Consider the following 15,944-nt stretch of genomic DNA (forward strand, 5'->3'; position numbering starts at 1 on the left):
CCCTTATAAAATACAAAACTGATAACTTTTGTGTGGAAGCGCTTTATGTGGGTTATTAAGCTGACGTTTAACGGAGGACATTAAAACAAAAACCTCTATTCGAACAATGCGTCAAAAGCTAAGCTCATAGATTATCTACTATATACTAGAGATAAGCTTTTAGACTTGTTTGTGTTGTCAATAGACGTTAAAAATTATAAGCGTAGACTGTAGAGCCACTGAACTAGTTAACTCTGACTGAAATCTTTAGACAATATTATCTCGAGATGAAAATAAAAATGTTCTGATCACTATTAAACTTTCATACAGGAGCATACTGAAGTATAATTATAAAATAATACTCGTAGATATAAAATTACAACGCATTCACCGCGGTATTCATTAAATGGTAGTTAAAAATAACAACAGTGACAAGCAATACAGCTATTAATAGAGATGTAGATGTTTTATTTAGATTTGTTCTTTGCTGTAGCGTGACTGCTACCGGTCTATTGCTATAGGGCCCGCCAGTGGATGCAGTTTTTGTTCCAATTATTATTTATTATTGTTTTTATTACCTAACACCTACCATGGTGTCTGATAAAATATAAAGGAAAGTGGTCCTAGTACCCAAATTCTCAGTCGAACCCGAATACGCCTAAGTTGCGTGAGTCCGCCCTAGGCCCTGACAAATTGTTACTTGCTTTGATTTGTTACCGGTTAAATATTTTTTTTATTAAAGAATTGAGATGAATTGGTATTTAATAGCGGAAACTGTCTCTACGTAAGTGGTAGGTGCCTCGCCAGAGTGGGTTTTTAGATAAAACATAATCACATTCAACATTTAACTTGCTCGTTCGTTTACCTGAGATAAAGTGTATAATGTTTTTATTTCCGGATTTAACGAAGCCATGTCTTCTGTTTCGCTCTCACTCTTGGTAGGTAAACTTGAACTCCATTTACGTAATAGTAGCTGATGCCTCCGGTTTGGTCCAGGTGGATTTAGATATTTGTTTTAACTCCGTGGGAACTTTTTGATTTTTGGAGTAAAAAGGAAGATGGACATAGGCTTCCTTTTTATTCCACAAAATACAAGAGTTCCCACGGAATTTTTTATATCCTAAATACACCTACCTCCTTTTTTACCAATTAGGTCACAGTCACACTGCTAGAGCAGTGCTATGATTAAAACTTATTAAATACTTTTTCTACTTTATGCCTATGAATTGCTGCCAAACTTGTTTGATTAAATCTTTGAATCTTAAATGTTAAAAGCAAGATATTGTCAAAACAAACACGGTCTAAGCCCAGCTTAACATACTTTATTATCATACTAGCTGATACCGGCGACTTCATCCGTGTGGATTTAGGTTTTAAAAATCACGCAGGAACTCTTTGATTATCCAGGGCAAAAATAACTCATGACTGTCCCCGGGAGCTTGCAGCTACAAATTTCTGGGCCGTGAAAAGCTAGTAGACGGATAGACAGAAACATTTTCAAATTTAGAATGTTAGTATGAGTAGTTAAATACCATACTAAATATTGTAGCCTTTGCGACTCCCTTTGGAGTCGTTTTCATTTCAGATTGCAGTTTTAGTAGTTACCGCACCTGGCTACTTTGAGCTTTAAGGCACAAATTATTGATTTGAGGTTAAAGGTATTAATAAAAGTAATAATTTATTTATTTCTGTCATTATTATTCAGGGAAATATATAACAAAATATTTTTGTGTCCTATTGGACTAATATTATGATTCCATTCTTATAAATAAAACCTGGAGTCATTGTTAACATCATCATCGAAAAAGGAAATTCGTAGAATAGCAATTGGAAAAGATGTACAAGAGTACAGCCTGTCTGATTCATAGATGGCATGTAGGACGCAGGTACGTCAAAGGAAGAGGTCAAGACTCGTTAGGCTCAATGTATTCTGACTGTTTGTAAAGTTTTATATTAGGAGCATACCTTTTAAACAATATCCCATAAAAGATAATACAAAAGCTGACATGTGGTCTAACTAAAATTTAAGTGGTCTGGTAAGAAGCTTTGCTATTTGGAATGCATCGTATGTTATACTCGGTCTCATTTGGAGTATTTCATTCTTATTGAAATTAAAGTAAAACTATGTACTTATAGTCCGTACAAAATGAGTTATCACGCGCTATTTTAACTCTATGTGTCAACTGTCATGTCAAAAGTACGGTTCACCTTTAAAATAATGACTAAAATCGTACTTTTACATGACAGTTGACTCATAAAGTTAACATGGCGCGTGAGAATTCATTTCGTACGCATTATAGAAATATCTTGAATTATAATAATATATGAATTCCATTATACTGTTTATAGAAAGATAATAGGTATGTCTAATATCATCGCAATTTTTTCAACGTCTATTGCAATAAAATATTAACAAAACTAAACTTTATGTAGGTATTTTCATTTAAATTTTTAATGCTGTTATTATTTTCATTTAGCCTTTAAGAACGCATAATTTTATATTAACAAGCTTTATTAAACCAGTCTGCTTTTGCTATTTTAATAATTTCATTAGCATAATTATAGCTTTATTTGCTCACACTGGAAAGTCGTAACAAGACTTTATGTCGCGAATTATCGTTCCACGTGCAAATAATTTTCTGGCGCACCTAGATTTTTGTGAGCTTTAATTTTACTAACTCAACTTTTAGATCCAGTCAAAGTAAAGAATTTAGTGGAATCAATGGATGGATCCTTTGAAATATATCCGATTTTTTAAAATCATTTACCTATTACGCTTGATTATAGTCTTACTTCGAACAAATATTGTCGTAAATAGTATTCTAATCCGAAACTCATTATCATTTTTAAGATGTTTCAAAGTCCTGCCTCTAGTTTATATATTTTGGTCCTACCTACAAAGAATGCTGTATAATTTATATAACACACATTTTTTGTGGAATTTTAGTGATAGATCAGATATTTAATTGCATAGAAAACCTTGATTCCTAGAAGGCTGATCTGTATAAGTGTTTGTGCCATTTATATTTCAAAATACATGCATGTTATGCCACTTTATTTCAAGAGCTGCTAATAAAAACGCTCTCGTGTTTGTAGATAGGTAGTTTAGTTCCAAATTGGCCGTAATGTGTGCTGTTATGGACCAAGAGCCATCGCGTGCCAGACCTTAAGTTTAAGTATGTCTGGCAGGGAGTTGTCACGATACTAAGTGTTTGGCAGTGCATGACGTGATTTCTAATACTAATCCGAAGAACATATAAAAAACAAGTGCGAGTCAGGCTCGCGCAGTGAGGGTTCCGTACTACAGTCATATTTTTTCGACATTTTGCAGGATAATTCAAAAACTATGATAGGTACATAAAAATAAATAAAAATCTGTTTTAGAATCTACAGGTGAAGCCCTTTCATATGATACCCCACTTGATATAGTTATCTTCCTTCGAAAATTGAAAATATTAATTATTAGTTCATGACCACAATTTAATTTTTTTGTGTGATGTAAGCCTAAATTCACGGTTTACAGATTTTTCCCCAAATGTCAGCTAGAAGATCTACCTACCTGCCAAATTTCATGATTCTAGGTCAACGGGAAGTACCCTGTAGGTTTCTTGACAGACAGACAGACGGACAGACAGACAGACAGACAGACAGACAACAAAGTGAGTCCTATAAGGGTCCCCTTTTTCCTTTTGAGGTACGGAACCCTAAAAAATTAGACCTTAAACTTTGACCTAAGATTTTTTATACCTTTATTACTATTTATCTCCCAAAGCTACCATGATCCAAACTTCATAGTTGCTGATCGTTCCTCCCAGTGTTGGGCACAATACGCAGATAAAGTTTCAGCTTTTATAAAAAACGAAGGTCTGGCACGCGCTGGCTCACTCTATAGGTTTTCTTAGAAAACAACTCGTGCTATTGATTTTCTTGTTTTAAACGCAAGGGTTACGAAATGCTATGTGCTGATACTTTCTCTAGTCTCGCAACTGATATATGCAGGGAGTAAAGAGGTTAAGAAAACAATATTATTTAGGTACTTCTTCGCAGTTCTAATAAATACATATTATAATGGATGAATGTAGCTTAATATTTCACATTGCGCAAAGAAAACTAGTTATGCAAAATAATGTTTGCTAACTTATTTTAGAAATAATTCTTTGTTAAACTAACCTTTAAACATATAATGTGGCTAATTCCTTTGTACACAATCTCTAAACTAAACTAAAATAGCACGTCTAAATCTATTGCTGTCCCTTTCATGATGTTGCTTGCTGAAAAGGATAGCACTAGATTTAGACCTGTTAATTTCGTTTAGTTTAGAGATTGTGTACTAGAGAATCGGCCCCATTATAAATTTAAAGTTTTAACTTACTAATATTATATTAAAAATGACGTTACTTGATCAGTATCACTATCCATTATTGTAAACGCGAAAGTTTGTCTGTTTGTTGGTTTATTCTTCATTCACGTCGCAACGGAGCAACAAATTGACGTGATTTTTTGCGTGGATATATTTAAAGACCTTGAGAGTGGAATAGGTTACTTTTTAACCCGGAAAATCAAAGAGGTCCCACGTTATTTTTAAAAACCTAAATCCACGCGGACGACGTCGCAGGCATCAGCTAGTAGGTACAGTGTAAATAAAGTACAAGTACTTAATAGTCCGTCAATCCGCACTTGGCCAGCGTGATGGACTATGACCAAACCCTTCTCACACTGAGAGGAGACCCGTCCTCTGTAGTGAACCGGCTATGGATAGGCTGATCATGATGATCATGATGAAGTACTTTATTATCCTTAAACATTATTGCGTAGGTATTCTGTTAGGATTGTTGCTTTACCTCACGCAACGCTACGACGCATTCCACTATTTACTTATTAAATATTTTGTTTTTGTGTAAAAACAATATTATCAGTATCGCCTTAGGAGACGTGTCGGGAGCAGTGTTTGCGAGGAGCAAATACAATACACTCGTGGCACACGGGGGCAACCACTTGTTGCCTGTTTGCCTACGTTGACATGCATACCTCCCAATTAAATGAAACACCCTTGAACCAACACTGTTTTCGAAATAAATCAGGTAAAGTTAGGTCTTGGACGAATTAGGTTTATCAAACAGTACCGAGAGTGACTGACTGACAGACAACGCACTGCCTAAACCCGTGGCTCTACAAACTTGAAATTTTGGGTTTAGCTTCTCTATGACGTATCCGCACTACGAAAGGTTTTGAGAAACCCAATAAGATGCTTCAAAAAATTAAATCCACGTGAAGTTGAGAAAATCAGCTAGTTTACATGTACCTATTGTTATATCACAAAAAACCAACCAAGTGCGAGTCAGACTCACGCACCGAGGGTTCCGTACCATAATCGTATTTTTTCGACATTTGGTACGATAAATCAAAAACTATTAGACATAAAAATAAATAAAAATCTGTTTTACATAGTATTGCCCTTTCATATGATTTAGTAATCACTCGGTACCTATAGTAATTGTAGGTACTTCGAAAGTTGAAAATACCAATATTTGTTCATGAACACATTTTAATTTTTTAATTGTGATTTAAACACAAATTCATGGTTTTCGAATTTTTCCCTTTACTTGCGGTATAAGACCTACCTACCTGCCAAATTTCATGATTCTAGGTCAACGGGAAGTACCCTTATAGGTTTTCTTGACAGACACGACAGACAGACAACGAAGTGATCCTATAAGATTTCGTTTTTCCGTTTTGAGGAACAGAATCCTAAAAATATGTTATCAACGTAAAACTGTAATCACTGAATAAAATAAAAGTATAAAAGAAAAAATGGAAGTTGTAACTTGTATTAGTTCCTTATCCGTTACAGACTCTCGTTATAAGTTATGCACGAAGTTCATGTTGCAAACTGTAATTGGCGGTCGAATGTAATTGAAATTATTCGCTCCGAGTCATGTACCGCATACGAACGCATTTTCTATTATGGCTTTGAATTGCATATGGAATGTAGTTCGCTTATGGCATAAAGTAAATGGTTATGGGAGGTAAAGCTTTCGTGAATGCAGAGCCATCAGAACATTATAATATTTATTGCCATTCAGTTGCTTGCTTTAATAGAGATCATCTTCATTTATCAAGAAAATTCATTTGAAAGTATTAAATTTAAAATTAATAGAGAAATTTGGTTTGCTGTGAAACCAAAACAGTAGGACAGGATTAAATTTTTAAAATATCTACTTATGAAGAGTACATTGAAATGTGAATCTATCTAGCTAGGTATACTATAATCAATCAAACAGTACCGTGAGTCGTGACTGACGCATATCTGACGGTACTAGAGATATGAAATTTGGAGAAAATATTCCTTGAGTTCCCTGGGAAGAATTCTGACCAACGGGATCTTTAAAAAGCGCGGACCACGCGGTCGATATTCTTTGAGTTCCCTGGGAAGAATTCTGAGCAACGGGAACTTTAAAAAGCGCGGACCACGCGGTCGATATTCTTTGAGTTCCCTGGGAAGAATTCTGAGCAACGGGATCTTTAAAAAGCGCGGACCACGCGGTCGATATTCTTTGAGTTCCCTGGGAAGAATTCTGAGCAACGGGAACTTTAAAAAGCGCGGACCACGCGGTCGATATTCTTTGAGTTCCCTGGGAAGAATTCTGAGCAACGGGATCTTTAAAAAGCGCGGACCACGCGGTCGATATTCTTTGAGTTCCCTGGGAAGAATTCTGAGCAACGGGAACTTTAAAAAGCGCGGACCACGCGGTCGATATTCTTTCAGTTCCCTGGGAAGAATTCTGAGCAACGGGATCTTTAAAAAGCGCGGACCACGCGGTCGATATTCTTTGAGTTCCCTGGGAAGAATTCTGAGCAACGGGAACTTTAAAAAGCGCGGACCACGCGGTCGAAATCGCGAGATTAAGCCAGTTGCTAATATGCACTAAATAGTTTTGCCTAGTGAACTAATAATTAGTTACCTATTACCTTCTTAGATTTTGTAGTAGGTTGAGCTTATAATATTTGCTTTAGAAAATCTACAAAACCGCTTAAAAATATAATTGTCTTTCAGTAGTCCATCAGCAGGTAGTACCTGCCTAGTCTATCAGTCAAAGGCTTTTCAAGCGTGTGTTCCCTTGACCGATTTGAAATCATCGGTGTTGCTGCGTTAACGAATGTTTACCACTTATATTGCCCTTCGTTCGATCTTTTTCCCGTCTCATTATGCAATTTTCGGTTGCAAGCTATAGTAACTCACTTTAGTGCCCGTAAAATTTATTTTACTGTTACATCTAAACCGCACTTACAACCCGTATCGGTCAGGACATAGATAAACGAGTAAATTGCTGGTACATAATATGGAAAGCACCTAGAGTACGTAACACATAGATTTTATATTGAGGATATCAAAATGTCGGTTATTGTCCTTAATTTTATTAAACTCCAAGTACCTACCAGGATTTTCTCGGCTGCCAAAATTATTACATTTATAATACTCGCTTATCGTGTTTAGGTACGCATTGAACTTTGTAACATGTAATTTATTTATTTATTAGTTGTGTTTCAAGCAATTATTTGTGTTGACATGTGTAATTATGTGCTATAAATAGCACGTTAACGTTATAATAATTAAATATCGTACTAATGGCTATAAAACTTAATTTACTCGAACCTAAACATAGTATCTGAGAAGGAAATCCATATTAATATTATGAATCCCAAAGTATAGTCTGTTACAATGATATTTGTCATAAAGCTACGCTACATGTATGGTTGTACAGGATATTTTTTAAATCACGCGGACGATGATGGGGGTATTTTATAATTTATTTCTATAACAATTACTAATTAATAAACTATATTAATGATAAATAACCAAAGCTCGCCTCATCATCATTTGGTAAGATAGGCAAGACGAATTAAATGATTGTAAAGCATTTCGATACAAAATGCCTATTATTTAGTCATCAGTCCTCAGTCCTCAGGCATCACGGATGTAAGAAAAAGTGAAAGTGTTGGGTATATTTTTGATCAAAATCGCAGATGATATTTTAATTACTGCTAAAAGAAAGAAGCTTGCTAAGAGGCAGTTACTATTTGATTTAATTGCGCGCCTTATCCAAATTATGAGGTGTTTTGATAAGAGATAAAACAGAGCTACCGACCTAGGGTTAGTCCTGAGATGCGTAGACGCAGGTGCTTCTAAGAATTCAAGTCACCGTCACTGAACTCTCACTTTTATTCATTTCACTGGGACGCTAGTGCATGTTTATTTACTGTCGATGTAAAGGTCGCGTACAGTAGCAGTGGATCGCGACGCGGGACAGGTGCGATGGCCGCAGCATCTGCATCGGCTCTGGCGCCTCAGTCGTCGAGGCTCGAATAGCGCATTGCGTTCCAACCACGCCCCGTGCGTACACGCACCTCCCCGCCCGCCCCAGCGCTGAAGCCTTCCTTGACTGCTATTTCAGCAATTTCCACGCTTATGAAGCTTCTAGAGTATAACTGTACCAAACTATTATATTGTCTGGCAATTTTTGACTAAAAACGTCTAAATAGCGCATGGTTTTGTACTCATGTAAGTAATTTAAATCGTACATAATTGTATTTTTATTGACTTTATAAAACTCTTCTTTAGACTTAGATTGGTACTAAGAGCTCATTAACTAAATTTATTGCCAACATTAGAATTACGTTCAGAATAAGCTATCATAATAGCATAATCTAAGTAGCGACCATAAAGCGAAGTGCGGTACGCTGAATCTGGGATGTGAAGCGCGTGAGAAAGTTCGCCGGCTGCAGTCATAAATCGTGTGTTGGATTCTACTAAATGAGTCCCTTGATTAGATGCTAATTGAGAAAAGAAGAAATCATTGTATTGGGACTCTCTTTATGTAGAAATGCTGTCGTGTGTCATAATGCACTCGTGGAGTCATGCTCACTTGTTATCGGTCGTGTCGTATTTAATAACTGTTCAAATTATCATCGTTCATCTCAATCAATATTGGCTGTGTTGGTACTTTCAGTTATATAAATCGACTTTCTATTTATCGATTGAGTGTCGTGAATACAACTTTGCCATCGAGAGCCCAAGTCATTTTCTCGAACAGGTGTGTCGGTCGTTCGATGCATGAGAGATAATTTGCGACACCGCATGGCATTGGCGGCGCGTTGCTTTATGAGTTCCTATAATAAACCTAAATAAATATTGGGTAGGTATGTATACTGTCTACGAGTACACGTATAGTATGTGTATGTTAGAGTTGTGGTTGGTAACAAGCATTTTCGTCATATTTTGTTTGAAGAAAACCAGTGTATATTTGTATAAGATAGCAATATTTTTCGTTTAACAAAATATGAGCATACATTTCACTTGTTATTGTGGGGTTTTAAATACTCTAAATAAGACCAATAACAACAAGAAAAAAGAAGGTAATAGTTAAATGGTAGTTATTTATCTTTATTGGCCTCGATTATGTAGAGTGTACGGACGGACGGACAGACAGATGAAAAAGTGATCCTATAAAGGTTCCTTTTTCCTTTTGAGGTGCAGAACCCTAAAAGAACCCTTATAGGATCACTTCGTTGACTGTCTGTCAGTCGTGTCTATCAAGACCCGTCAAGGGAATCAAAACCTATGTTGGATATTTTCCGTTGAACTATAATCATAAAATTTGGCAGATATAGCAATGTCTTATAGTACCACAAGTAAAGAGAAAAATCCGATAACTGTGAATTTGTGCTTACATCTCAAACATAAAATTAAAAAGTGTTATTTCTTGTTCGATGGTACGGAACCCTTCGTGTGCGAGCCTGACTCGCACTTGGTCGGTTTTTTTTTCTTTGAAGTTATACGAAAACCTAAAAACTGCCAAAACATCAAAATTCTTCAGCCTAAGATTGCAATGAAATCTGCCCATAAAGCTTTCAGGCCACTCTGGATTCTGGTGAAGTATTGGATAAAATGTCAAATTATAACACTTGCTCTTATTTTCCTTTCGGAATCTGAGTCGAATGCGTGTCAGGCGCGTGCAAGCGTAACGAGCCAATTAAATTTTAGGGGCAGGCGGGATACTGGATTCTGCCTGCTTCTGTTGTCGAGGTGGTTTAATGTTGTTATTGTATACAACTCCGTTGACATTTCAGTATTTAAACTCGTAATCGAAATTCAGACATATTCCTAGTATTGTTCTGTACTTTCACGGATCCGCAGTTGTCCTTTTAGCCCGTATGTTTCACAATGTTTGTTCACGATGTTCATAATATTGTACCAACGGGTAATTTTTTCAATTTCATTTATTTTAGAAAAACAACTGATGTAGGCACATCTTAATCCGAATGACTCTCACGCAATATAATTACAGTTTTTATCATCTACCTAATCTTATTGTCTTATTTTTGTCGGTGTAGGTCCATCCATGTTGTTGTACCTTCAACAAGATCAAGAATCTTACTGTACAATAGCTATCCTAAAAGAACTACCTTAAAATACTGGTTTCCGGACCGGACAAGTTGTCCTACATAAATAAAATTATTTAAATTTGAACAATATTTAAGCAAGTAATTTCCTACTGACTAATTATGTGTCAATGTTTATTAAAATAGAAAAGATAAAGCGAAATAGGCTAGCATGGTATGGGCATATAATGCGAAGGGAAGAAAGCCATGTCACTAGAAGAATGTTAAATATGCATGTGGAAGGAAAAAGAGGAGAGGACGGCCAAAGAAAAAGTGGATGGATGGCGTGAAAGTGTGTGTGTGCGCGTGTGATATGCGTGTTGGGTGGTTACTACGTTGACGGATGACAGAAGTCAGTGGAAGAAGAAGACATGTTGTGCCGACCTAGCGTGGGATAAGGTAAGGAAGAAGAAGAAGTTTATTAAATATACACATAATTTATTTTTATTTATTAAGTCATACATGGTCACAAGACGACCTCCCTGGCGCAGTGGTGAGCGCTGTGGTCTTATTAGTGGTAGGTCCCGGGTTCGATTCCTGGCAGGGGTTTGGAATTTTATAATTTCTAAATTTCTGGTCTGGTCTGGTGGGAGGCTTCGGCTGTGGCTAGTTACCACCCTACTTGCAAAGCCGTGCCGCCAAGTGATTTAGCGTTCCGGTACGATGCCGTGTAGAAACCAAAGGAGTACGGGTTTAATAAAAACTGCCATATCCCTTCCAGGTTAGCCCGCTATCATCTTAGACTGCATCATCACTTACCATCAGGTGAGATTGCAGTCAAGGGCTAACTTGTATCTGAATTAAAAAAAAAAATTAAAAAAAGAGTTTCAGCTTTCAGCCTAAAGTTTGACAAAGTGTGTCTGGTAGTTGCGGGCTACCATTGAACGATAAATCAATTTACGTTAATGCTGCTAGTTGTTTTGATGCCAGCTATCTACGAGCTACCAAGATTATACTGATATATATATATGATATTGTTCAAGTCGTTATAATGTTGGATTAAGATAAACAGAGAAGCTAATAAGAATGTGTCTAAAAGAGAAGGAAAAGCTAATCTGTAATCCGTCGATAAATTACTTAGCAGCATTGTTATTTATCCAAAATTACCATCCATCCAATTTTTGACAACGTTGAATTAGTAACATATCGATAGATTACAGTGACGATTTTTATTAAGTAATTTCGGCCGTAAAAGAATCATAATAACTAGCTTATGCCCGTGACTTCGTCCGCGTGGACTACACTGATTTCAAACCCTATTTTATCCTTAGGGGTTGAATTTTCATAAAATCTTTCTTAGCGGATGTCTAGCTACGTCATCATAGCAACTTATCTGCTTGCCAAATTTCTGGTCGATCCGTGGTTTAGCTGTGCATTGATAGATCAGGCAGTCACCTTTTCCTTTTATATATTTAGATAAGCATTCTCTAAGCATCTCTCTATTATCATCTATCATCATTCTCAATCGTCATTTGTATTTGGTAAAAAATGAAAATATCGATATCATGTTCCTTGTTGTATTAACAAAACAGTTAAAAATATGATGATTTATTGTTATTATGTATTAGGTTACTGTTATGAAACTGTTACTGAGCTTTTGTAGCTGTAAGTCTGTATTATAATTTATAATAGATTAGAATGTAATTGACAACGGTAATTTATATCAGTTAGTTAAATATTTGAGCCCATTTAATCACGATTAACTAACTTATCTGTATGCAGGGTCTCGAGTAAATCTTGCGCTATCACATTCAGCTTGTTATTCTAATTGCTTCGCAGTTACGTCATTCGAAGGATAAAATTCCTGACCGTGTATCTATTTCAACTATTGTGCAGTGCTACTGGTTTAATGTAGTGTTATTATAAGCATGGTATTAAATCCTCTCTACACTTCCACATCTACATCTATAAGCCCTACATAGAAATTTTCTATTTTGGTCCATAAAGCTTACACGTTATGCCATTTTTTTTTTGTTATATAAACGTAAAAATAAATGAAATCTGTAAATAGCATATCTAATGTTAGGTACATTAGATATCATCATAGAAAACTTTCTAAAATCTCAATACTCCCTCATGTAAGGTACTTACTTAAAAGTGCCTTTGAAAGTCTAGTGACAGAGACGTAATAGGTACCTACGCCAACGGTAAGGAGGGTAGGTACACAAGACTCATAAGTAAGTATAAATTATAAAACAGCGAATGAATAAGAGTGCCATGGGTTGGTTAGTATTTTCCGAAAACCCTAAGTTAACAAACTTACAGCCGTACTCAGAGTTGCTTAATCGTTACTTAGGTTTAGTTAAAACGAGACAAAGCTATATCTCTCACATAAATCTGTCTCGTTTTAACTCAATCTTAAGTAACGATTAGCGACTCTGAGTACGGCTGATAGAATGGAAAATAGTAGGTATATCGATAAAGAGTAATTTGTCAGAAAATATTTAGGTAGGTATCTGAGAATTTGAAAATATAGAATTGAAGTACATAATAATGAAATAAATTCTGAGGCCCTAGTTTAATTTCAATTAAAAACGCGACAAACGACGCGACGGCAAATTACGACGTTTATACGGTCAGATTTTCGCTAGCTAACCTGCATTTGCACTAAATCCCAAGAATATCTAGGAAATTTTGAGGAAAGCTTGCTAGAAGCTGTAAGTTTGTAATGTAATCTTCCTACTCGGGGTCACACCTTGACAACGAGTACCTAATGTTAAATCAGACCTTCATACAGGGTAACAGGATAACTCACGTCACAAGGACAAACTCAAAGGCAAAAAATCAACTATAAGTCATAAATAAGTTATAACTAATCGGATAAAGGAGGAAAATCGCGCACAATTAAGCCGTAATATTCATGTCAGTATAATATAAATAATTTAATACTAACCCGAAATTACGCTGCTGTTTATAAAGTTTTATTTTTATGAGGCCCATAAAGAGAAATGTTTCCTGACAGATATTGCACTTCGCTTTATTAGCTCGCGTTGAAAATACAAAGTTTCATGCTTCATTTAAAAGCTTACAGATTGACCGACATGTGTAATTATGTTTATGGCACATAAAAAGTTAATACACTTCGTAATATCCTCAAATAATAATCTCCCTTATAAAGGGTTTTTTTAACTATTGAGGAAGATAAAACGTTTCAACTTTCAACTAATTGTAATATTACGAGATATTATATGCATATTATGTCGAGATTGTATCTATTTACATGCGTAAATTGTCTTTGACGTTCGTGTATTTTGTTAAGATGTAAGCCGGCCAAGGTTTGTCCGTGAGTATAGGTAATCGTTTGCGAAGATGAGTTGGGTGGTTCGGCCGAGACCACATTTGCATCGCGATGATAGGGTGTCGTGACAGGTTTTATGCACAAACAAGCTCGACGTGAGGAACAGTCATATCCTTTCGACGAGCGACGCGCTCGCCGCATAGGTAATTATATTATTACTAGTCTGTCGCATGTAATTGATTCATTCCTGGTAGCATTTAAGTGATACCTTTTTAGTTTCCACCTTAAATAAGGACTCTGCAAAAACGACATTATAGGAACCTGTAGGGAATTATATTATTAATTTATGATAGCAGCTAGTATTCGCTATTATCATCATGTTATAAACTTGTTTGTTTCCTCTACATTGACATGATCGATAGCTTCGTAAATAACATTATTATGCAAAATTTTAGTATCGGAACTTACGCGGCATAAGGCTGTTTCATAAATTATCGTGACAAGTAGTAAATCAATCTCTCCCGGTCGGACAATGTCGGTAGAAAAAGAGAAACACGAGCGAAGCTTTCCTTTGCCCTGCAGTGCGTGCGCGCATCCGCACCACTATCGCTTTGATTGACGTGTTTGTTCTACATAATTGCTTCTGTAATGAGATTCACTATTTTATTGAGCTTTTTATTATCATTTTATTTGGCTGATTTATAGATATTAAGTGAGGATTTTATAACCTGAGACAAGCTAATACCCACATGCGTTGAAATGCGACTCGCGTGCCGCCTCCTAATGATTTCAAAAACTTTCGCAAGTGGCACCACCAACTGTACCAAGATTGTATAGGTAACAACCACAGACTATATCAATGGCGTGGGTCCATCATCAATGGTAACGACTAACGAACAGGCAGACAAACATTAATTTTTAGGGTCCCGTATCTCCAGAGAAAATAGGAACCCTTATAGAATCTCCTTGCCTGTCTGTCAAGACCTGTCAAGGGAATCAAAATCTATTGGATACTTTGCGTTGACCTGGAATCATGAAAGCAAGTAGCAATTATTATCTTATAGCATAAGTACCAACCTAATGAAAAAATCCGAAAACCGAATATAGTTACATGACAAAAAAAACTGTTATTTCTTGTGCGATGGTACTGAATTCGTAACTCTTCGTGTGCGAGTCCGACTCGTAATTAACCGTTTTTTTATATTTTTAAGACTTTTTTTAAGAGTTGTAATTATGAATTTGTAGTAACCTGCGTGTACAGAAGAGATACTCGTAAAGTTGAAAAAAATCTTATCTGCTGTTAATCACTAATCATTACCTACTTTTAAGCTTCTGTCGAATATCCATATAAGTTTGGAATGATAAAATTTGTAATTGGTAAATAAAAACAACTCGTTAATTTTTGAATTATGGCAATATTAGACATGATAAGTCTCGAATGACACCATTAAACCAAGAACGATTATAGGTAGGTACATACCATAGCACATAACTTAAAATTTTTAGGGCATATCTATGTGTTTTACACCTGAGACCCTTGTGTTACTTATCGTGACATGAGCGTTAAGGTAAGTCATTTAGTGTGGATCAGCAACCGTTGTTATATGAAATCTCCATGCCGTCACGTTTTTCAACTTGAAAATTTGTACTCCGCTGTACTAGGTACCTACCTCAAAAGTTGAGCACCCATTTGACAAAAAATATCGTATGTTTTCATTAAACAATAGCGCAAACGATCAAATAAATGTCACAAGTGGTTACAATGAGTAGAAATATAGGTAGTTATAAATCATTTTTGGACGTCATCGTCATGATCCCAGAGATAGAGATCGCATAAGAGAGCTTCATACAGTGATAACTGATTATATCATTGCCATTTACTGGCTGGATGCTGTATGATATTGTTTTCTACATAGAGGTTGATAACCAGTTTTCGATATTACAAACATGAAAAGCAACGGGTTACCTGTTGTCATCGTCGTAGTTATAAACGATTATTTTGCAAATATAATATTCAAAAATTCGCGTTTCTGGTTTAGCGCAGCTGTCGTTATAACATCCTAAGGTCACCTTGTTATGAGAACTTCAAAAATGACGAGTGCTTTATTCCTGTGGATATATGATCTAAAGATATTTCACTATAGGCTCATGTTTTAGTTTAAGTATTACAAAGTTATGTCGATTTCAGATTGTTTCGGTAATTCTTATACAGTTACGTCTGAGCTCCGCCAGCACATACCTTCTTGGGTATATGCAGGTAGATTAAGATTTTTATTACTTTTAAAAT

At 35.9% G+C, this 15,944-nt stretch overlaps 2 protein-coding genes across 4 annotated transcripts in view; one reads left to right on the top strand and one right to left on the bottom strand.

Moving 5' to 3' along the window:
- LOC117982432 (putative leucine-rich repeat-containing protein DDB_G0290503) overlaps positions 1–8,334 on the bottom strand; it is a 29,675-nt gene extending 21,341 nt beyond the window's left edge. For 2 of the 3 annotated variants that reach the window (XM_069498709.1, XM_069498708.1), the window contains exon 1: positions 8,127–8,333. The gene's annotated coding sequence lies outside the window, so the exon portion shown is untranslated. Of the gene's footprint in view, positions 1–8,126 lie in introns of all 3 variants that reach the window. The other variant, XM_034968792.2, reaches the window with a different exon arrangement.
- Positions 1–15,944, top strand: part of LOC117982568 (uncharacterized) — a 73,208-nt gene that overhangs the window by 24,098 nt on the left and 33,166 nt on the right. The gene's annotated exons all lie outside the window — the stretch shown is intronic.

This window comes from Maniola hyperantus, chromosome 5 (assembly GCF_902806685.2).
Source record: "Maniola hyperantus chromosome 5, iAphHyp1.2, whole genome shotgun sequence".
In the NCBI taxonomy this organism is placed as follows: domain Eukaryota; kingdom Metazoa; phylum Arthropoda; class Insecta; order Lepidoptera; family Nymphalidae; genus Maniola; species Maniola hyperantus.